Source organism: Microcebus murinus, chromosome 3 (assembly GCF_040939455.1).
Source record: "Microcebus murinus isolate Inina chromosome 3, M.murinus_Inina_mat1.0, whole genome shotgun sequence".
NCBI lineage: Eukaryota > Metazoa > Chordata > Mammalia > Primates > Cheirogaleidae > Microcebus > Microcebus murinus.
The window spans coordinates 7,591,243-7,609,642 of record NC_134106.1 but is presented as its reverse complement, the minus strand read 5'-3'; the positions used below and the strand labels follow the sequence as shown (position 1 = coordinate 7,609,642).

Here is an 18,400-nt window from a genome sequence, read left to right as displayed (position 1 = left end):
GGGCAGGGATTCCCTGGCCAATAGCCAAGGTGATAAAAGAGGTCCCATTCTCACCAGTTAGGACAGGCAAGGCACCGGGCCAGTTTCCTCCCCTTCCCTGTCTTTATCATTCACATTTCCCCAAAATGCAGGCTGAAACCCTGTGGGCAGATCGGGAATCCCCAAAATTAACCAGCAATTTTTGAGAAGTGCTTGATGCCACATTATAATCACAGCCATAGAGTGGCTGTCCCTAAATTGAGGAAACTAAGGCAGAAGGGGAAGTGACTTTCTAGTTCTGGCTGAACCTGGGGCTTTAGGTCACCAGGTCTCCAGGCCCCAAACCTGACTCCAGAAAGCTCCACCCCCTCCCTTACGAGATAAAGTCACTACATTAGCCGACCGAAGGAAGAATTTCTGAACAGACCACTTACACGATAGTGCTGTTGTCATGGTAACCAAGTCTTAACAACTTTGGCATTTCCACAACCTCAGATTGATCCAGTTCTCAAAATTAACATTACAATGAAATAGTATTTGCATTTAATTTATTTTAATTGGCTTTTACACAACGAAATGTCTGGGTTTCACCCTTAATAACAACAGGGTGATGAGTTCTTAATAGTGGGACCCTGAGAAACATGCAAGATGAAAACTAATCATTTTACATGTTCATAACTGGAAAAATTCTTAACTGACTTTCTTAAAGTACATTTTACTTAATTCTCTTTCCGAGACAATTCCTTTTGCAAGCTGAAGTTCATCCTTTTAGACACTGTTCTTGTATCACATTTAAAAATGAAACATGATGCATTCCTTCTTTCATCAAAAAAAAGAGAAAAAAAATGAAACATGAGAAAAATTGGAATGTTGAAGGTGTCTCCATGAAGCAGCCACAATGGAAGTGTGTATGTAAGTTCCAAGTGGACAGGGACTTTCACTGTGTCTTTGTGTTTTTCCATTGAGGCATCCCCAGTACCTGGCAGAACCCCTGGCCTACTGGAGGCACTCCACGGATGTTTGCTGAGTGAATGGATGCAGGCTAATTCTCATCACTCAAGTTCATGTGTATGAAGCACTAGGACAGTGCGGGTCACTGGAGCTTTCATCGTTTTCATTATACATGGGACGTGGTTCGTGCCCGGCTAAGAGAGTACACTGCTGGGCCTGCAGGAGAGGGGCCAGCTCCAGGGTAAGGGGTAAGGTAGGGGCTCTCACCTAGGGGCCAACACCAGTAACAGTCTCCAGCCACCCACCACCCTCCACAGTTCCACTTAACACCCACCTGCCGCCAGGGCCGGCTGCAGGCCCGAGCAAGACCAGCACAAGACGGAGATGAACGGGATGTGTTTGCTCTCTGCTCTCCAGGGGACTCTGTCCAGCTGCTGGAAAGACAGACTTTTTTTTTTTTTTAAGTGTCATTCCCCTAGAGAGGGGCTCTAATGCTGAAGGTAGGGAACAGGTGCACAGGTGACACCTGGGGAAAGGGACTGGCTGGCATGAGAAGCCCTGCTTGCTTCTTGGAGGGGGAGTGGGTGCTGGCCAGCTGTGGGTGGGAGAGGGAGGAGTCAGGGGTCCCCAGCAGGAGGAACAGCAAGTGCAGAGGCCTCGAGGGGAGCCTAACAAGGAACTCGCAATATGCACAATGCAAGCTGGAGCCCTGGGATGGAGGGACGAGGTGGAGGGCAGGGAGCAGGCCGCATCCTGGAGGGCATCTCACACTGCGCTTGGCGCCGGCGCCTGGCTCTGCAGGTGAGGTCTGGGAGCGGGGGGCAGTAGGCCCCACATACATTCATGCTGGGACTGCGTGGGGTACCGCCTGGGGAGCCGGGAGACCTGCTAGAACCAGACAGCAACGCAGTGGTGGTGAGGGCAGTTCAGCAAGGTAGAGGGGCCAACTGGGAGACCTTAACCCTGATAACCAAGTGGGACAGCAGCCAGGATGGAGGGAGAGGAAAGCAAAGAAAGGGCTAGAACATCCCCCAGGCTTTCATGGTGTCTGAGCAGGCAGGGCTCTGTCTGGGGTACTTGGGGACAATGTGAATGTGTGTGTTGGACATTCCATCAACAAAGAATGCATTTGGCTGCAAACACCATAAAACCTGGCAAACAATGGCTTACACGAGAAAGAGTTTTCTTTGAGTCCCAGAACAAAACTATGGAGGCAGGGGTCCAGCACTTCGAGAATGCCACCGAGGCCCCAGTCCCTTTCTGTGTCCTTAGCACACGGATTTCAGCCTCAGGACGCTGCCCGACTTCCAGAAATTACATCTGCTTTCCAGGCACGAAAACAAAAGATGGGCCAAGAGCCTCTGTCTTGGGACTTTGGCTCTTTATTCGTAAAGAGAAGCCCTTCCCAGCAGGCTGAAACTAACCTCTCACAGCCCAGACTCACTGGGCCCCACGGCTGGGGGGCAGCTGGGGAGGTCCAGCCTTTCCTGCCCAGCCTCCTGGTGGAGGGGCCCTGTCACTCGCTGTGCCTGCTGTCCTGCTCCTCAGGCCTCCAGGGGGGCAGCCCCCTCATCTCCTCCCAGCCTTTGCTCAGATGTCACCTTCTCATGAGGCCTTCTCCGACCACCCTACTTAAAACTGCATCCCTCTATATACTAAGAGAAATGAAAACATATGTCCACGCAAAAACTTGCACACAAAGATTTCTAGCAACATTGTTCATAGTAGCCCAGGGTGAAAACAGCACAAATGTTCATCAGCAGATGAATGGGTTTTAAAATTGTGGTTTACCCGTGCAATGGGATATTATCCGGCCATCTACAGGGAAGACGCACGGATACACGCGGCCACGGGGAGGGACCGTGACAGCATCATGCTCAGGAAAGGGAGGCAGACACAGAAGCCACGCAGCGTACGCTTCTGTGTATATAAAACGTTCAGAAGAGGCAAATCCACAAGAGACCACAGGTAAATTATTGGTTTCCAGGGTCTAGGGCAAGAGGAGATTGAGGAGTGATTGCTAATGGCTGTGGGAGTTCTTTTTTGGGTGATGAAAATGTTCTGAAATTAGATGGTAGCGATTGGTACTCAACTTTGCCATTATACTAAAACCAACTGAACTGTATATTTACAAATGGTGACTTTCATGGTATGTAAATTATATCTTAATTAAAAATACTTTCCCCCCCAAATAAAAAATTGCATCTTTCACTCAACCCCTATACGATACCCCTACCTGCTTTACTAGTTTATTTTTTTCCACAGTCTAATCACCTGCTAAGTATTACGACATTATACTATACACTCTGCTTATTTAGTTTACTGTCTGTTGCTCCTAGCTAAAAACATAAGCCCCGAGAGGGCAGGCCTTCTTCCGCCTGGATCTTTCTCTTTGCAGTCTGGCACATAGTAGGCACAATGTGAATGAATGAATGTGTGAATGGGCGCTTCCCCAAGGGGCCAGAGTGGGGCCCACTGATGGGAGAGCACCTTTGCCTAGTGGGGGATCCTCTCTCCAGGCCTGGTCTCTGCTTAAACAGGGACTACTGAGCACATGGTCCCTGCCCTTACGGGGACCCCAGCCAGGCAGAAAGATGAGACTTGTGTTTGAGAGGTGACTGTCCCGGCCACACAGGCAGAGCAGCAGTGCCCAGGCAAAGCAAGGTACCTGAGCTGGCCCAGGACGCTTCTTGGAGGAGGTGGTCCCCAAGCACGGCTGGGAGCAGGGATGGGGACTTGGGAGGCTGCAGGAGAGCAAGAGAGCCCCCAAGGTACAAGGGCTGGCAGGCAGCAAATGCTTCTCCCCTCCAATGGCGGTGCAGAGAATAAGATAAGCATTCTCTTTCCAGTAATTCAAGACCCCAGGCCCGCAGCAGGGAGTCCCTGCTAATTTCAAACTGCAAGTGCCTGCCCCACCCCTCGGCCCATCATTCCAACAAAGGTGATCACACAGGTAGCTGCTGGGGGGAAGCTGCTTGCTAAATTTATGCTCTGATTTGAGCCAGGCCTGATTGTGTTTGCACAAGTGTTTTTCATCCGAGCACTCAGTTCCCAGGCTGCCCGGTACATAAGAGCAAGTTGCTCCCCTGCCCGCCAGACAGAAGGACTGAGGAGATCTCTGCTGCAGAGCAGGCGGGGCGAGAGGATGCTGACCTCTCCCGTTTTCTCTGCGGGGCTCCGGACATCTCCTTCGGGCTGACATCTCGCAGGAGAAAAGTGGAAAACATAGGTGACCACAGACCATGGAAAGAAAAGAGCAGAGGAGTCAGAACCCACATTTCCGAAAGGGGAGCCACAGGGACCCAGCTGTGTCAGGGCCGCAGGAGTGAACACAGAAAGATTGGTGCTGATGATGATGATGGTGGTCCTTACATCGACACTGCACTTCAGAGTTCACAAGACGTTTAATGGCAACTATGACAACAATCCCGCAAGGGAAGCTGTGTTCCCATTTCACAGATGAGGAAACAGAGGCTACAAGGCAGTGCCCATCAAAACACGAGCGTGGTCCTAGCACACACAGGGATGACATAGAGAAGGCAAATTCCTCACGGATATAGAGAAGGTAAATTCCTAACGGATATGGCGCAAGCCCTCTGGGGGATGGGCATGCTTGTAGCTTTGACTCGGGTGGTGCAAAGGCAATTGATGTAACCAAAGCATTCCCCCCCCCTTAATACTCATAAATAAATAAATCCCACTGAGGCAGAAGTTTTTTTAAACGATGGGCTGTCCAGTGCTGGGGCCACAGTAGACACTTGTAGGCCACATACCCACAGAAGCAGTAAAAAAGTGGCTGCTGCCTTTTCTCATGAAATGACTGCAGAGAAGTCACTTCTGCAGGAGTGGGTCAGACACCCACCTTGGGCCTCCAGCGGCTGATGCGGGATGCTCCGTTTCGGTGGGTTTGCAGATGCTAAAGGCAAACTAAATGAAAGGAGAAAGGAAACTGCTAATATTTGACAAGACCTAGGAAGTGCAAAGAGCTTTCCACAGCCAACCGTCATCTGACTACCTTTAGAAACTATTCAACAAGGCCAGGCGTGGTGGCTCCTGTAGTCCCAGCTACTCAGGAGGCTGAGGCAGAAGGATGGCTTGAGCCCAGGAGTCCGAAGCTGCAGAGAGCTATGATGACGCTACTGCACTCCAGCCTGGGCGACAGAGCAAGACTCTATCTTTAAAAAACAAATTTAAAAAAATTTAAAAAAAACACAAAAAACTATTCAATAGAGAGGGACCCAAGAATATGCACAAATAGGATTTTTTTAGTGTATAAAATTATCAGAAGCAGACTGACAAAGCACTGTTATACATTCTGAAAAATGCTGATGAATAACAACGGATCAAACAGAACAGATGACACATCACCCATCCAACAAGGCACGTGCCCACCCATCCCACAGGGACAGCGAGAGAGGCTGGCGGTGGCCGAGGCTACCATGAGCCAGGGGTGGATCAGCCCAGCGCCCCTCCCTGGCTTCACGCAGTCTAGGATCACGACTGTAATACAGGCTCCACGGGGCAGGGCCTGCAACAGCCCCGCTCAGCACGCCACCCCCAGTGCCCAGGCCAGGGCATGGCACACAACATGTGACTGTCGAGTTAATTTGCTGAATTTTACGGGATAATCGTCACTCACACTAAAGCAAGCATCCCCTAGCTTTACGAAAAGATGATGATGTTGTTGTTGTCTTGGATAGGTGGTCTTGATGCATTTAAGTGTTTCTGGCAGGAAAAGGCAGGGATAAAGCACCAATCGTAATTAAGCAAACAAAACCGATAATTTTCTGGCAAAATTATGCCAGAAACCCCACACAATGCAAGTCAACTAAAAACCTCTGACCTTTGTTTAGAAAAACTTAATTCACACTATTTCAGAAATATCACATAAAGTGAGCCGACTCCTTTTCCAGGACAACTGGGATACCCAGGAAACAACAGGGAACACCTGGTCTCCATGGCAACCTACCTGTCTCCCGTGATGGGCGAGCAGGTTTCCTGCCTGTGTCGAATCCTGTAATAACCTGAGGACCCGGCACTTGAAAAGAGCAATTTCTGAACACTGGAGCCAGACTAATTTTTTTTTTTTTAATTTGGTATCTATATGGCTAGGAAGATACTAAAATTATTTACCAGGCATGATGGAATTTTGATGACAATTATATTTGCTTTCTCCAGATCATAAATACAGACAGTGGACTATAAAGACGTGATTCTTTAAATATCTAATACAAGAAACTGCAAGCAGGTGCTGAGCATGTAGCAGAGGCAACCTCTGGCTCCCCAGATTGCAGGGGGGATGCTATTTGCCTAGGGAGACAGCCCAGGCCCGGCATCTCTTTCCTTCATTCCCCCCGGAATTAATCTTTCATATTAGCCAATTTCTCTGATGGCTGGCCTCGTCTTCATAACTTTCCCCTGCTGATTCAATATCCTGGACTCAGACTGATGAAACCCCTGAAAAATGGTGGGGGTAACAGCCTAAGCCGCCTTTGGAGGGATGCCACCAAAAGCCAGGCATGGCCCCAACAAGGGTGGAGGTGGCCCTGCCTACCAGCCGGCAAAGAAATACAGTCAACCGATGTCTGAGTCACAGGGACAGGAGCAAGGGTGGCCACCAGGAGTGCTCTAATTTACAGGGGCTGGAGAGCAGCAGGTCTTTCCTGTGGAGTCATAAAGGAAGGGCAGGGATGGGAACAGAGAAAGCTATTTTCAAAAAGAGAGCCGAAACACTCGGCCTGACAGACAAGCAGCAGGGAGCGCACTCCTGGAAAAGCAGGGGCTGTCGGTGTCGGGACATCAGACCAGGTCAGTAAACACCCACGGCTAAACAGCAGGAGCCACCGAGCCTCCTTCCCGGTCAAGAACCGAAGTGAACGCCCAAATTCAAGCAAACGATAAAAGAGAAAAACATTCTAGATCATAAACTAACTCCACGCTCTGCCACACTGAAATGGTGAATTTCTTAAGAGACTTTTCTTTATATCCCAATTAATAGATTTGCTCGGTATTGAATGTAGATGCAGTCAGCAAATTCTAATAAGGTATTACGATATATTTCCATTAATTTAAATAATCACAAGTTTGAAAATTAGGGGCTCCAGCCAGTCTGACTATAACAAGAAAGTTTGCTAGGCAAATCAGGAAGGAAAAGAAGGAACAGGAGTTTGGAGTTCCTTTTAAAACCTTTTTTCTTTCTAATTGCAAAAATAATTCATGTCCATTGGTGAAAATTTAGAATGTAGAGAAATACGAAAAAAGCAGGAAAGAGAAATCACCCACGATCCCATCAGATTCAACCACTGTTAACAGCGGTATATTGCCTTCCCACCTGGTCTCTCTTTTTCCCTTCCAAACAGAACTGAAATGAAACTGTCTATATAGTTCTATATTTTTCCTCCCAGCCCCACATTTGGGAGAAATGTTTAAACAGCCGATTTTCAGCCCCCTTAGCAAATATCTACCATGCCACTGCCACTAATGTGCTGATCTCCAATAATTCTTAGCAATTCATTAAGAAGACCGATCCGAGACACAACCTGGTCAGCAGTGTGCATCGCTGCACCCATTGCGTCTGAAAACACTACAACTACTTGTTCTCTGCAGTACTGTCTACTTGTGTCTTTTCTCTGTTCACAGTTGGTGCAAATAAGAAGCTCAGCCGACCAGTTTCTTACATGTTCCGTGGTGTCACCTCCCAGGAAGAACGTGAATACATCACTATAACGAGACGGCAGCACTGCCAGCAGTAGCTTTTCTCGCCAGCGCATCCTCTTACAGGGACAGTGAAGCAGCTCCTATTAATAAAGAAGGACCAGCCTGGAGCCCACGAACCCAGCCCACTGCCAGCCTTCTTCCGTGCTCCCACAGTGGACATCCACTGCAGTCACTCACCTCTAAGTCTGGCTCCTCCTTCACACCACAAGCCCCGGTCTGCTTAACCTCGGCCTCCTTAACACAGGAAGTAGCAGAAAAGGTTGGTTGAATGGTGAGCTGGGTGACAAAACCAACCCACAGAGCTCACCGCCCTAACTCCCAGCTTCAGTCCCTACCGCTCCTCCTAACCTATGCTCCACAATCTGCTGCTCAACAGTATCAGTTTCTTCTGAATTATAATGCCACCTATTAACGTGGCAGTTGCTAAGGTGTCTGTATTTCCTAAGAGGTTCATTTTTTTGCAGTCATTTTAGCTATGAAACCTCTCTCTATGCTCTGTGTTGGATGTATCCTACAATGCAAGTTTACATTTTTAAATCTTTTTTCCTGAATTGCAGAGCTGACAGAGGATTTAGCGGTTATCCAGCCCTAAACCCCATTTGACAAATGAGGGAACAGAGATGTGGAGTGGAAACATTTCACGTGCTAAGTCAAAAGCCAAACATGAATAATAGGATTGGGTCGCTCGCCAACCCATAAAGCTTCGGTTGGCTTCCAGACCACTGTCCTGCAATTTTAACAAACACTTAAAACGTTTTCTCACCAATCAAAAACAAGCACAGAAAACAGGACAAGCACACTAACCTGGCCACTCAGGCCCACAAAGCAAGCCCTTCAGGCAAGGTGTTAAGATTTTAAGTCATTTAATGCACCACCGTCCTACTGTTAAGGAACTGGGGGCTAGTTCAGGCACACATCTGGGCACCTGTTTTGTTTCAGGATCTGTGCCAGGAATGGGGGTGGCGGTGTCACCGAGGAGAAACCCACAGGGTCTTACCTAAAGTGGCCCACCGCCCTGGGCAAGGCGGGCAAGCATGACACCCAACCAGCAAGGTCGGGCTCCAGCCAGAACAATCTGTCCTCCCTGAGGGGGGCAAAGAACAATGCCACAGAGCAGGTAATGCTCCTGGGTTACTCCTGGGCCTGAAAGAATAGTGTGATTCTCTCAGAATCTTCCAGATCAGCGATTCCCATGGAGTCACTTTCAGAATCAGACATCAGCATCCATCCACTTGGTCCTCTATACCTGCAATCATCTCGTCCTCACTCCCCTCATCACCACCCTCCCCGGCAGTCGTTGTTAGCCACAACGAATAGCTAACTTGGCAGGAACAGGCTACGTGACTCAGTGGCCCAAAGGTTGTAAAACAATGCAGAGAGTGGATGATGATGGTGACAGTGACAGTGGTGGTACTGGTCATGATGGTGGTCATGACAGTGATGGTGATGATGGTGATGGTGATGATGATTATGGTGATGATGGTGAGGGTGATGATGATGAGGGTGATGATGGTGATAGTGATGATGGTGAGGGTGATGATGGTGATGGTGATGGTGATGATGGTGATGGTGATGATGGTGATGGTGACAATGGTGATGGTGATGATGATGATGGTGATGGTGATGATGGTGACTATGATGATTTTGGTAATGCTGGGGATGGGGATGATTTTGGTGATGGTGAAGATGATGGTGATGGTGATGATGATGGTGATGGTGATGATGGTGATGGTGATGATGCAGTTCTGGAGAGCCAGCAACTGGCCCAAGACAAGCCACAGGGGAAGGAGCTATGGCCACAGCTTGGGGGTCCCTGGCCAGAGAACCTGGATTTCCTCACCTGTGTTGTACTTCCCCTCCCCCCACGCCCACCAACACTGGCGACGCTAATTCCCAAATGTACAAGCTTTCCTCCTACGGCATGCTCTGGGAATGACCAGCCAGGCCACACTGGTTTGGGTCGGGCAATAGCACCATCATCAAGAACACATGCTAATAAAAGCAGCAATCCTCTATCCCCGTCTTCAGAGAGAAGAGGGAAAAGCAGAAAACAAGAATGGATTGTACAGGCCAAAGTTCCGGCACAAAGGAAAGAAGGGCCTTAGCACCTGCCAGAGGTGTGTTTCTACCTCTATTTACTGGGAAGGGGAAAGGCACAAAGAGGCCAAAGCAGCCACCAAGTTTCCATGTGGAGGCTAAGCCCCCCGCCGACCACCCTGGCTGCAGCGCCAAGCACGGGATCTATGCCGCGCGGCTAAAGGGCTTTCAATGAGGACGCCCCTGCCACTGCCACACTAGGCCGGGGCGAGGGGTGGGGGGTGGGGAGGCCACCAGTCCTGCCGCCCCTGACCCTGCCTCAGCCCCCAAGGGCGGGGGGCTTTTCTGGAAATCTCACATCCCACATGCACTATGCCAGGACCGCCGCTCCAGCCACAGGCAGAAAATACAAAAAACTGCATGAGTTGAAAATGATGTTTTTAAACATCGGTGACTGATTTTCAGAGGTCCTCACTTACCTCCAGAAATTGATTACAGGGCAGCAAACAGAAAGGGTAGGAGTGACAGGGAAAAGTGGGGGCTGTCATCAATCCTGTTTTCTGGAAACATCTGTCAAATGCCCAGAAAGAAGGCAGCAAGCTGAGCATTTCGCTGCTAGAGGAAGAAGAGGGCTGTGATCCATACACGCCGCTGCAGAGAATCACGATCTGCCATCGTGCCCTGCATCCTTCCTCGGCCTGCGAGCACAAACACGTCCGAACTTGATAAATGCTTTCTGAGCACTCAGAGGGAGGGTGGACAAAGAGGCCCTGGCCTCCTTGTGTCTGAGAACCTGGGTTTCCTGGCCTGCAGATCTCTTTGCACAGCCTCCCACGTTCAGGGTCACCACGGGTGCGTCAGGAACCCTGAGGGACTCGTCACAGAAGGCGTGAGGCTGGGACAACCCAAAATGGCAGGTCCCCAAACTCCACGCTGTGACCGGCACTGGCTCCCTTCCGGAAGTCTCCACACACACACAACTCCCACAGGCTCTCACATCAAACGCCTCACTACTGCAGTCTGGCTTGACATACACCTAATAAACTTGAACTTGAAAAGGAACGCTGCACTTAGTGGCAGAGGTGGCACTATATCCAAGAATGTTTAAATAGCGAAGGCAGCCACCACCACTTACTGCACACAGGCGACCAGCCAAAGGCTCGCCTGGACACTCACGTCCGTGTCTCCTTTGCTTGTCTGAGCAGGGTCTGGAACCCCTTTGTGCACACGAGCAAGTTCAGACGCAGAGAGCATCAGCCAGCCAATAAACGGCAGAGCAAAGACTACAGCTCAGCTCAGGTCTGCCTGACCCCAATGTCCCGATCTTTCCTCAAAGGCATTTTGCAAATGAGAGTCTAACAGTCCTGATCATTCTGAACGGAACCAGACGTTCTTGCTGTCCACCGCGAGAGCTGTCTACACCTGTGGGAGCGCGAGACCGTGTGGATCCTGGCGGTCTACACATGAGACCCAGATCCACCTGGCATATAGTGGGTAATTTCTGTGTCTCAGTTTGGGCATCTGTCAAATGGGCTCTCCTCCTCTGCTACCTTCCTGAAAGAACAAAAATGATGCAAGGAGAGAAATTCTTCTGAAATGCAGGAACCATCAAAGTACACAACACCCGATTCCTCCCTCACCCCGTCTATTCAACCAGGAGACCCCTCTGCACGCACACATGTATTAAGCCACTCTACCTGTTCAGTGGTGGACCAGGTACTGGGGCAAATGGGACACGTCATGCAGCACTCCTGCCCTAGAAGGAACTGCCGTGGCTTGGGAAGGGATGACAAGACTCGCATAGGAAAAACTGAACACCGGCCCAAGCAAGGCCATAAAAGGGCATATTATTACTATCAAATTGGGGACAGAAGAGAAAATGACCTAGTTTCACTTTTGATCCTTCCATTTTCTGCTGATGGCCTTCGGCTACGTATTTGCTCTGGGCCTCCTCAGTTTTTTCATTTAAAAAATGGGTTTGGCCGGGCGTGGTGGCTCATGCCTGTAATCCCAGCACTCTGGGAGGCCCAGGCGGGCGGATTGCTCAAGGTCAGGAGTTCGAAACCAGCCTGAGCGAGACCCCGTCTCTACCAAAAATAGAAATAAATTAATTGACCAACTAAAATATATATACAAAAAATGAGCCGGGCATGGTGGCGCGTGCCTGTAGTCCCAGCTACTTGGGAGGCTGAGGCAGGAGGATTGCTGAGCCCCGGAGATTGAGGTTGCTGTGAGCCAGGCTGACGCCACGGCACTCACTCTAGCCTGGGCAACAAAGTGAGACTCTATCTCAAAAAAAAATAAAATAAAATAAAAATGGGTTTGATGCCATTTGCCTCACATGTTCTTGCTCAAACAAGACAATGTACACAGCAGCTCCACATGACCCGGCACACTGCACGCCCTGTGTTTGATTAATAAATTCCAACACTCTGTTAGACACTCGGGAGCCAGACAAAAGAAATGTGAGGAAAGCAACTTCAAAGCAACTTCAGTCGGCCCAGCAAACGTGCCTTGGGTACACTGTGGGTGCCAGCGCTGTGCCAGGCACAGGCATGAGAGCCCCGTGAGATGGCCGAGCACCCGGCTCCCCTCGTCAGCGCTGGGAAGAAAATCAGTTCTGATGTGAAGACCCCGGGAAGGCCACACGGAAGAGGCCCTTGAGCCAAACCTACAGCGGACAGGCAGGAAGTAAAGGAAATCTAGACAGACACGGGGCCTGTCAGCGGCTGCTTGTGGGTGGGGACAGGGAGTGACTGCAAATAGGCTAGAGGGACCTTTCTGGGGCGATGGATATGTTCTAAAACTGGATTGTGGCTGGCTCACGCCTGTAATCCTAGCACTCTGGGAGGCCGAGGCGGGCAGACTGCTTGAGGTCAGCAGTTCGAAACCAGCCTGAGCAAGAGCGAGACCCCGTCTCTACTATAAATAGAAAGAAATTAATTGGCCAACTAATATATATATATAGAAAAAATTAGCCGGGCGTGGTGGCGCATGCCTGTAGTCCCAGCTACTCGGGAGGCTGAGGCAGCAGGATTGCTTGAGCCCAAGAGTTTGAGGTTGCTGTGAGCTAGGCTGACGCCACGGCACTCACTCTAGCCTGGGCAACAAAGCAAGACTCTGTCTCAAAAGAAAAAAAAAATCTTGATCTGATGGGTTTAAAGCACTGTGAAAAATAAATAAATAAAACTGGATTGTGGTGATGGTTGCCAACTCTGTAAATTTACTGAAAATCATTAAACTGTACACTCAAAATGGGTGCACTTTATGGTATACGAATTATATCTTGATAAAGCTGTCGATTAAAAAAAAATGAGTAGGAGTCTAGCAGATAAAGAAGTCTGGGTGTGAGAGAAGAAAGGAAGGCACCAACTCATCCAGCCCCTCCCCTGCCTCTACCTCCCTTCCCCAGTGTCAGCTTAGAAGGGGTTTCTCCACGAAGCCCCCCAGCCTGGGGCAGGGGCTGCCCTCGGTGGCACTTCAAGACCCACAGGCTTGTGTGATGGTGTCCCCACCCCCCAGCCCAAGACCTCAAACTCCACACAGGCAGGGGGGACGCCGGGCTTTCCCAGAGCCCCGCTTGGAGCAGGCACACAGTAGGTGCCGGAAACGCTCACTGAGCAAGAGACCCACGCTGGGTGGGGAGCCGAGTGGAGGCGGCGGAAGGGAAAGAGATGATGAAATGTGTGTTTGAAAGAGAGAACGGCTGACAGCGTGGAAGAGGTAGAGGAACTGGGAGCCAGGCTGAGCTGGCAGGGCTCTGCTGTGCAGGAGGAGGCGTGAGGTCGGGGAGCAGAGCCAGGGCCACAGAGAGGACTGGCCACTAGACGGGTGGAGTGAAGAGGGCGCAAGTGCTCCCCAGCACCCCTGAGATGCCCAGCAACGAGCAGACGACACTCCCTGGCCACAGCGGTAGAAGACGCAGGTCCCACGAGGGAGAAGAAAGAGTTCCTGGCTCTGCTCTGATGTGTAGTAGCTGGGAGCCCGCCCCGTCCTGGAAGACAGCGTGGGGTCTGCAGCTTGGGGAGTGGGGGGGAGAGGTCAGGTGTGCATCACCTGCCAGTGCACAGGTGAGCTCGGCCAGGGGACCCAGGCCGGTGGAGGGAGACTGTGTCTTGGGACACACGCAGCATGGCGACTGCCTTCGGGGACACCTTGCTTGCCGGAGGGGACGCACAGCAAGGAAAGATTTTGGTGGCAACAGGGTATTGAGACAAAAATTGGAGAGACGACTTCTGAGAGGAGGACCACACACAACCCGAAAGCCTTCTTCCTTTCTTCAGGATCCTGGCAACCTTAACCATGGAGTAAGTGCTTAACGATCTTGAGTTTTCTTAGCCAAGGGTCAGAGACCCAGCACTTGGTTGGCGACCATACTTCTCATCCGAGGCAGGAGGAGCTGATCCGGTACCTCCACCCCAAGGACCCTGGCTCCCCGCCAAGGTGAGTTGAACCTCAAGCGCAAAACAGAAACAAATACCCAGAAAATACAGCAGCTGGATTAGCTAGCAACGAAGGTACACTTGGCTAATTAGGGAAAAGGAAAACAGCCCCAAGAAGTCATCTTCCCTGCTTTGCCGCTGACAACAGGAAGAGAGCTGAGGTCCCTGGGAAGGATGTCTTTAGTTAGTTATGCCTTATAAATGCAGAGATGTGAAGGCTTGCCTCTCAGATTCTATTTTACTTGAAACGACATGGCCAAGGTAGGGCTCTCAAAAGGATTTACTGTGCTTTTCAGATGATAGGGAAAAAAATTCTTTAGACTTATACCTTGCTCATCAGCGCCTAAGAAATGTTCCACCCATCAAACTGTATTGATTACCTAAAGTTACATTACAACCTGCACCACTTAGATTCCAACCAATTTTTTTGGTGGAAAGTGATTTGAAATCAACCTTTTTTCCATAGGGCAAGTGGCACGGAAAGAGCCCTAAGCCCATTCGATATCTCCATATACAACCACCCTGTCATCACCAGATTAGAAACCCAACCCCAGGGGAACAGGACAAGAGCTACGTGAGATCACAGATGCACAGCCTTACGTGTGGACGGGGGGGGGGGGGGGGGGGGCACAATGAAGAAACCCACTGAGACGATGAGTGAATGGGGAGCCCCAAAGTAGAGCAAGATTAAAATCTCCAAGTGTCAGCTCACCCTTAGCTCCAAATGTGCCTTCCTTCCCCAAGCACAATGACAGCAGGTGCTGACAAACTAGCAAAATAATCCCCCAGCAATCCCTGGGCTGGCAACTCATAAACTGAACACATTATCCCACAACAAACAAGCATGGTTAGGGCTTGCTGGAATGCAGGGTTTTAATACAAACCTGACCTGAATCTAGATAAAAAAAAATTCAGCTGCCAACTAGCTTAATCTTCGGTGCCAAATAAACACTGGGGCTCCCTGTTAGAAGCCCAGATTATCACTGGTTCATGAGTGAGCGTGGTACTTCACCACTTGTGAGTAGCAACACGACGAGGTCTTAGAATAAGTTTTGGGGAAGGACATGTTGAGCAATAGGGAGGCAGAATGACCCTGATACGCACTCAACACGGTATTGCATGTGCTTGGGAACCCTTGGCATCGTGTCTGCAGAGACCCGAAGGCAGGGCGTGCGGACACCACCGCTTCCAGGGTGAAACTCTACAGCCGCCCCAGGCTGACATGGTGCTGGGAGAGTGCGAGGACCCGGGCTTCGGGGAGTTGCCAAAGGGAGCCCACTCTTTGTCTTGCCACGGTGTATCTTTCTAATTCTGAACAGCCCTGTGGCCAGAAAGGGGGACTGGGGTAAATTCTGAATTTCTCCAAATTCTTTAATCTCCCGAAGCCTCTCTCCCCAGCAGGCCTTGCTGGAAATCAAACGGGCCCTTGGCTGGAGTTTGAGCAAATCTCGGTTTTTCGGGGGGGTTGGCTTGTGGTGGTTTCCCCACAGGTGGAATGTCCTGGCATCTGACTCCCAATGTCGGGTCCCCCAAATGGTTATCACCCGTCGACATCTACGTCCCACCTTAAAAATGGCATCAAAGTAGAATCCACAGGGAGAAGACAAGGCTGGAACGTGGCACTGCACCCACCACCGGGCGAGGCTGCGGCGCCCCAGGCCTTTCCTCAGGCACATTATCCAATAAAACCTCAAGAGCAGTAATTACAGGCGCTTTCAAAAGCGAAACAGAAATAGATCTAGGGCCAAAACACTGGCTTGCTTGAGACAAAAGGCTGGCTTTGACGAGGGGGGAAATAAACAGCTTTTTGGTCTGTCTTCTGAGCAGAGAAAGCCGGGCTGGTTTTTCTTTTTTTAATATTATGGAATCTGATTATGGGGAAAGAGTAGGATTCAGATCAAAAGCTCTTTTCTCCTCTAGGATATAAAATCATTTGATGACATGGAAAACAGGTTGCATTCTAAGTGTGCCCTGTCACCGAACCTGGACGAAAAATTAGCTTATTCCATCCCCCCTGCCTGCACCCCCGCTGAGACGTCAGGGCTCCGGTGCTGGTGGAAGAGGAGCCAAAGGACCGCACCAGAGGTTCCCGCCCCTGAGTCGGGAACGCCGGCGGAGCGCGGGCTTCTCCCCGCACAGCACAGCGCGGGCGCACCGGGAAAGCACCCCACGCCGGAGGCAGGCGAGCCGGCTCCCCCAGCGCGCTGCTCCATCTCGACAGCCTCTAGCACCGCAGCGTCCGTCGCTCCTTCGGTTAAACGCTGTTTTCCGCCCGCGAGGGTCCTGAGAGGAAGAGCCCAGAGCCCCGGCGACGGAGCGAAGGAACCACCCGTTCTGGCACGAGCGGCAGGGCCCCGCATCCCCGGACAGGACAGCAGGGCCGGAGCAGCGCCGAGGTGCGAATCGTGGGAAGAGCTGGGCGCACATCCACTGCGGTTCAAATTTACGAGTAGTAAATTTGATTTCAAAACTAAGTATCTTTTAAATTAAGGTGTGGGACTGGGAGGTAGGGTCCCAGCGGTCCCCCACCCCCCCCACCCCCGCCTCCGGCACGAGGCTGACAGCCAGGGAGCGGGGGCGGGAGGGGGTGGAGCTGGAGGGTGTCCAGCGCCCGGGACTCGGCGTCCTGGCGAACACCCTCCTCTGGGTGGAAGCGCGTCGGCCGGGAGGACCGGGAGTGGCGCTCGGCGAGACCAGGCCCGGCCGGGATGCCCGCGAGCCCGAGATCTGCTCTGCGGGGAGCGCCGCTTTCGCACCACGGCTCTCAGCTCCAGGAGGGCGTCTCCCCCGGGACCAGGCACTTGTTGAACAAAAGGGCTCCAGACTCCGCAGTGGCTGCCTTCCGGGCACGAGAGGGACGCAGCTCCTGCGCCCGCCCGCGCTGCGCGCTCCGGCACCCGAGTGGCCGCGCGGGAGGTGCGGCGAGAAGGCAGCGCACCCAGCAGCCCAAACTTTCTCCCACATGGGCGCGTCGCCGCGAAGTTGGGGCCGGAGACAGACACGAAACACGCCCCGGGGGGATGTAAGAGCCACCCCCCCACCCCCGCCCACGATAAAGGGAAAATAAAGAATAAAAACAGGAGATGCCACTCCAGTTAACACAGCACCTACTACGTGCCAGCACTGGGCCAAGAGCTATCTTTAGTGCGTTCTCATTTTACCTGTCACGACAGCCCCCCCAAGGGACTAGCTGCCCCCATTTGAAAGAGAAGCAAATTGCAACCGGGGACGGCGGCGTGTCCGGCCCAGTGCGGGTCCGAACGAGGCCAGGGTTCCGTTCATCACCCCACCGGCCCGGGAGGAGGGAACGGATCGCCTCCGCGTGGGCCCCCACCCTTGGCCGAATCTCACGGGCGACCCACGTGGGCCGTGCAGACCTGCCCCCTGCGCTGCTAGCCCGGGCTGCCCGCGAGGCCCGCACTTGCCCCGTCCGTCGGGTCCCAGCCGTCCCTGAGGCTCTTAAGCTCCGCACTGCGCCGACCGACGGGAACAGGAGGCCGGACCGCCCACGCCCACTCCACCACCCCCGCTCCACGCACAGCTGCTCACACACGACACCCGTCCAGCACCGGTCCCCACCAGCAACTGCGCCCCAACGCACAATTCCACAAACGCAGTCCAAAATGTGCACACACGGGTCCCCACGAATACACGCCATTCCAAAGACACACACCGTCCGCGGTCAGCCCCAACTCCACTGCGCAGAGAAACACCGGTAGCCCCCCCCAAGACACACACACACACACACACACACACACACACACATGCGCGCGCTAAGAACCCGACTGCAGCGCACGCCGGTGCACACGCCCGCAGCCCCGCGGCCCCGAAACCGCCCCTTCCTTACCGGCTCCGGCGCAGGACGCGGTCCGCCGGCTTCCCGAGCCCAAGTTCGGCGCCGGCGGCAGCTGCGGCGGGCGCGGGCCGCCGCCCGGGACGAGCGCGCCGAGGCCGCGAGGAGTGGCTAGGAGCGCGGGCCTCCGTGTGCCCGCAGCCGCCGCGCCGGCCCTGCGCTCATCGCCGCCCGAACGGACAAAGGGAAGCCGGCAGCCAGCGAGAGAGCGCGGTGGAGGCGCCGCCGGCCCGCCCGTCTGCCGCCCGCCGCCGCTGCGGCCCGCCTGCCGGCTCCGGGAAGGAAGGGACGCGGAGGCGGGACCCGGGGGCGGGGCCGGGGCGGGGCGCGCGGCCGGAGGCGGGCGCTCAAGTTTCCTGCGGACCCGCCCCCGCCGCGACCACGCCCCCGGCCGCCCGCCTGGTCCCGCCCCCGCCGCGAC

General features: G+C 52.6%; 1 protein-coding gene across 3 annotated transcripts in view; it reads right to left on the bottom strand.

Moving 5' to 3' along the window:
* The window catches only part of HPCAL1 (hippocalcin like 1), a 104,128-nt gene extending 86,019 nt beyond the window's left edge, over window positions 1-18,109 (bottom strand). The window contains exon 1 of one of the 3 annotated variants that reach the window (XM_076000546.1): window positions 17,974-18,109. The gene's annotated coding sequence lies outside the window, so the exon portion shown is untranslated. Of the gene's footprint in view, window positions 1-17,503; window positions 17,573-17,973 lie in introns of those variants that run through there. The other 2 variants (XM_012778977.3, XM_076000545.1) reach the window with 2 other exon arrangements.
* Window positions 18,110-18,400: the final 291 nt, after the last annotated feature.